At 43.2% G+C, this 5895-nt stretch overlaps 1 long non-coding RNA gene across 1 annotated transcript; it reads left to right on the top strand.

The window, feature by feature from the left end:
- The first annotated feature begins 978 nt into the window (after positions 1-978).
- Positions 979-3172, top strand: LOC138504833 (uncharacterized). The gene is made up of 2 exons (XR_011280000.1): positions 979-1035; positions 1179-3172. It is a non-coding gene; the product is annotated as an uncharacterized lncRNA (long non-coding RNA).
- Positions 3173-5895: the final 2723 nt, after the last annotated feature.

Below are 5895 nucleotides of genomic sequence, written 5' to 3' on the forward strand. Positions count from 1 at the left end.
TTTCCTTGTACAGGTCGCTCTTGGATCCTCCAAAGTGTTCACTATACAAGGACTTGTCCCTCCTAATGCATTGTAATAGTAACTGGTTCCTTGAAAAATTAAAGTGCAGATGCTCAGAGTTATTGATTAACTCAGACTGCACATTGGAACTCCTCATACAAAATCCAAAAAAAGTAAAAGAGCGGCTGAAAAGTTGGGGTTGGTTAGAAACAGGAGAAAAGATGAGGAGGGCTAAGTTGTCAATATCATTTTCTACTATGGGTAAAAATAGGGCGATTTTACCCCCCTATTTGACTAAATACCCAGACCCGAGATCAAGGAATCTCTTTCCAAGATTCAGTTTGAACATACTGCCTACTTTAGAAATTCGATCTGTTAGAGACAAAGTCTTCTGGTGATTGTTGTGATAAATGTGATGCTAAAGAACATAAAACGATAAAATATTTGTTATCTAGGTGTGCAGGCACCTGGGAGTGAGAGTCGCTCGACTTCAAAGATTTGTTCATGATGTTCAGTGGTTAGAAACGAATGAATTTTGGCTCAGATTATCATCTGGCAATTAAATATTCTTGACCACAGAAGTGGTCAGAATTTTAAGAGATTTAAATTTGGACGGTTATTAAGAATTGCGATTTGTTAATAGTTGTAACTATGTTGTTTACTCCTTGTTTTTTTTCTTTCCTTCTTTATCTTCACTTTTTATGGTGTAAATTGTTTTAAATTGTTTTCCTTTTCTTTTGCTTTTTGTGTTAGAATGTGTGAAAAGTAAAAAAAAATGGGCTAATGCACAATAAAAAAATTAAAAAAATGGTTTATGTATTCTGAATTTGTAAAAGTTCTATAAACTATTTTCAGACAAATGAGGAATCTGCACCTAAATAGTTCTCTTTGTGTCTGTTCTGTGCAGATGTACACAAGAAACCAAGAAAGTCATATACTTCAGATATTTGTCTAATTATTTTCTATTTTTACATTTGTAGACTGAGATTGCGACGGAGGTTCTATTGTTCAGACCCATTGCACTAAAAAACAAGGGTGAGTTTCAAAGAAATATCGCTGCCACTATTTAAATCACTTCTTAGGGAAAGCGTGCCCTTTTCAGCATGCTTCCACTGTTGAATTACTTGTTTAGCATTTTTCATAAAGTATCATTTCTATGTTAAAAACACCCTTTTCAGTTTTATTACTTTCAGAGTTTTAAGAAAGAGGACAGGAAAACGCAGACCACAACAAGGGATGCAGGCTGTTAAATGACAGAGATTTGGGAAGAAGTCATGTTGCAGCAATCAAACCCATCAAGCAATGTACCCATGAAGGAGGCCTATGTGCAGTGGACATGTGGAAGGTGAGAAAATACCATTGCTACTCTTAAATGTATCCTCCTCAGATGCCATTAATAACAGAAGAGGTACAGAATTCAGAGCCAATGGATATCTTTTGCAATCAACACCTTCAAAGACAGATGTGCATGATACAGCAAGTTTTTCCCCATAATCACCGATTACATCACATGCACAAAAATGATAAATTTTTGAAGCTACAGAAGAGCTTCAGGACATTTCAGATTATAGATAACTGGACCCAGACCACAGTGTCGAAGAAAATACAATTATGTTAGAGGCTGAAGAACGTGAATTGCCAAATGAGGGCATTGTGCGGGAACTTAAAACTATTGTGTTTGCGAGCTGCCTGCTGTATATTTTACAGATGCTGAAATGCACCACATTCACTCACGGTACTACTTGTGGCAAACCAATGACTGATTTTAAGAAAAATTTAATCGCAGCTAACTAAAAAATTCAAGGTACCAATGAGGAGGAATACTACAGCCTTCATGGTCCGTTCACCACTCCTTGAAAATATTGCAGCAGGCAATCTGCTAACTTCATATGCACTTTTTTTAGCGGGTCAACATTCTCATAAATCTCAACTTTTGGAGCTTTTATGAACTACAGTTCATGTTAAAGAACTCATGTTTCAGATACCAAACAATGGGCCTCATTTTAAGTCTGTCGGTCTGGAAATAAGGGTGCCAGTAGCAACGTACCGGCACCCTTTCCAGACCGCCAGACTTCGAGAATGCCTGCAGGGGCCAGATATTCCGGCATGTCTGACCTGCCGGGAGTATGGCCCCTGCATGCATGTTTCTCAGAGAAGCACCAGCACCTGTGGGACTCCACAGGAATGGGGACTTGCAGTTCCTGCCACCTGACATCCCGGGCCGCTGCGACTTGTGATGTCCCAGTGGCACCGGGATATCAGGCGGCGGAAACGGTATTACGAGGTTGGCGGGTTGGGCCCAACACCTATTCCCTACAATAGATGAGGCATAGCAACAAAAACAGGTAGCACCGGGCAATGCTTTCGCAGCAAAAAGGCTTTGGTTGGCAGGGGATGGTCATGGGTTTAGTGCAAAGTATTGCACTTATCATTTCCAGGACTTGCACACTTAAAAAATGTGAAGCTCAGTGGTAGTCCAGGTTACAGAATATACTTCCGCTACTGTGATGGAGAAACATAGTTTTGTAACATCGATTGAACTTCTTCAAGCCAAGCCTTTTGAAGATTTTAAGTGACATGGGGCTGATCAGAGGTTTGAATGGCCTTTCAGAATTTTGCCATACAGGATTTAGAATGGTTCTGTAACATATCTCAAATACCTTCTCCAAAGGTTGCATTTTAGCATCCTTGACATGGAGGCGAGGACACGCTTAGCAGTGTTGCACACAATGAAAAGATGGGTGGGCATAGGCAAGAACTGGTGGTGATGCACTCGGAAAGGGTGGTAGTAGAGAATTGTGTTAAGGATTGGGCTTCACAAACCTAAGGAAAGAGTGGGTAGCCAAGCCAAATATCAAACAAATGCACTTTGATTTTGTGTACTATCTGGTCTCAATGGTGATGGCAATGGAAGAGCCTTGACCTTAAAACCAGATTTAAATGACGTGCAGCACTATTACCAAAAAATAGACCACAAAAAGAAAGTCTTCCAAAGTCTGCCATTATCACCCAACTAAGTAGCTAATTTAATTGAACGGGCGTGTGGTTTTCCTAAAACTCTTGACTGTGTTATTGCCATTAAAGACCTATTTCAATCATCAAATCCTCCTATGCCCTACGTGTATAATATATAAAATAAAGTTCGTCAGTGTCTGCATTTAACAAAATGAAATGGCGTAGACTTTTTACATACCATAGTCTATCATATTGTGCAAATTCTATAATGCACATTTTATGCATAGCAATGATAGGTGAATGCAAACATGTCAGATCAGATAACTCTGTGGGTGAACCACAATACGTTTCATGTGATTGGGGTTCCTGTGCAAGACTGCTATTCTGTGTTCATATTATCCCCAAAGAGTGGAACATAAACATATATATGATTTATATATGGATCAAATACATAGTGTATGTAGTGGCTTGTTGAAACTGCATTGAAGTATTTTTGTGAGTGAAAAAGTGGTACAATCACACCTTGTAAGGGACCATATGCCTGCCAGTTTCAAAGCAGTGAGGGACACTCATTTCGTATACAACATATAACACATGCCAAGATAACCTGTACAGTAATCAGCTCAGACGATCAGCTTTGATCCTGTGGCATGGCTGTTTTTGACAAGTACATTTCAATCTTGTCCATTCAGCCTGCATCGTAATCTGTGTTCACAGCAGTAGTGTCATATCTCTTGACCAGGGGTCTGCAACATTTGGCTTTCCAGAGGTTTTTGATTACAACTTCCATCAACCATAGCCAGCCTCTGCTCTAGACCGTTCATTTTGCTAAGGTGAGAACAAGCACAACACACATGAAGAGAGATTTGCAGAAATGAGAACTGTATGCTAAGGTTGTGTGCTATATGCTTCCCTGGGATTGTGGGATTGGTTTTTCTAATCACAGGATACTGTCCACTACAGTACTAGACCTTCAATTGAACTGGTGAGGACCAACCCATGGTCTGAGAAGGAATATCCTTACTTATGGGCACATACACCCATTTCAAGTCCTATTTGGCAAACCACTAAGTTCATGCAGAATATTTGTTCTTGCACACAACAAAGAAAATATAGGTGGGAGCAATATTACAACAGACATTTATGGGATAGGAAAACCTTGGACGACTTGACCGGAAGCACGGTACATACTTTGTGCAATCATTCACTGACACAGTGTGCAAAATGGAATCTTAGAAAAACATTGTGTGACAACCTTTAGGTTCACTGTCCACTGCTGCCAGAAACATATAACATACTTTTTATAAAGCAAAATAACATAAGTAGGGATGTGGCCTGAGGGAGCTCATGTGCGGAGGCCTCTCTGATGGCCTCCGTGCAGTACCGAGCCCGACAGTGTGTGTTGCTGGTTCTATGGCCCGTTAGAATGGTGATGAGCAGACTTGGGAAGGGGCCAAGCACACTGTAAGTGGAAGCCTACCGGATGACTGCTCGGGAGAGGATTTCACTCCCGCTTGCAAGGCGCGCTGTGCATGCCGATATCAAGATGGCAGCTGCGACCATGGTGGTCTGGTTGTGGTGGTGAGGCTGCGTCTGCGTGGATTCCTGGGGTCTATGTATGTTGTCTGCAGAAGCTGCCGGTGAGAGACTGATGCTCAAGGCGGAGGAGAGCTGGCACTACCCGGGGTTGATGGATATGGTGATCCAGTTTTCATCCCCCCCACATCACAATTACCAGTGCTTATGCTGAGGTGTTGGTGGGTGTGAGGTCGCCATCGGGTGCTGGGAGAATGTGAGCAATTGCTGGTGAGCTCCCTGGCCAAAGAGATTGGCATCCAATGTTTCTGGCTTACCGCCCCTGTTTGGGGGTGTCCAGTGGTGCTACATGATGTCATAGCAGTGGAAAAACCCTTGCAGAAGCGGCATAGCCTCGATGCAACAGGGCCAGGACAAATCTAGGAAGGCCTGCATGGCAGTGCCTCAGGTGCACAGTCCAGGTGACTCTGTGTAGGATATGGCCCGCCCGGCCACTGGCCCTGATTGGGTGTATTTACTTGGTGAAAAGAATCAGGAGTTCCAGAATAGTATGGCCGATCTTACCTCTACGGTCACTTCACTGGATGGGAGAGTAGTCGAGGCGGGGCACTGCATTAGGGAAACCAAGGCCACAGAAACAGCCCAGTGTTTGGTGGATCTGAGGCAGAAGTGTGATGCGCTTGAAGCTAAACAGAAGGACATTGAAAACATATCCAGGCAGAATAACATTAGAGTGTGTGGGATTCCTAGCTCAGTGGGAGATGCTGAACTTCCGGATTATGTCCGTGCTCACTTCTTGGCATCTCTGAAGATGAGGTTGTTGAACTGAATCGTTCCCATTGCCTCTGTGGTTCTTCCAGGGAGGGAGCCAACTGTCCACTTGAAGTCCTCAGCCGAGTTTGCTTTTTTGCCCTCAAGCAGAAGATCATTGATGCGACCTGCCTCATTCTGACGATAACCTTCAGGAGAACTACCTTGTAAGTATTCCAGGATCTGGCCGATGCTACAATCCATAAGCGCAGGTCGCTCCACCCGTACACAACCCAGCTTAGGGAGGAGGGAATACGCTGTAAATCGAGTTCCCCTACCCACTTGTTCTTCATGCTCTGGGAAACACTGCAAGTGATTAAATTATCTCTGCATGCAGGGGTTCTTCTTTCTAGATGGCCTGCTGACCCCGAGTGGAGTTGTCTCCCTCCCCGCACACCATGACTGCTGATGGTCCTGAAGCCACAGAGGAGATTGTGGCCCAAGGCCGGAAAAGCTCAGAAGGGTCAAGTGACACTTGTGCAAGTACATTGTCGTGCGTGAACTGGGATGAGTTTCATTGTGCGCTGAATTCCAAATTGATCCGTAACCCTGACTTCTGGCTTTTCTGCAAGCAGGAACCCTCTGACTGCGATA

Source organism: Ambystoma mexicanum, chromosome 11, assembly GCF_040938575.1.
Source record: "Ambystoma mexicanum isolate Mex_15411 chromosome 11, UKY_AmexF1_1, whole genome shotgun sequence".
NCBI classification, from domain to species: Eukaryota; Metazoa; Chordata; class Amphibia; order Caudata; family Ambystomatidae; genus Ambystoma; species Ambystoma mexicanum.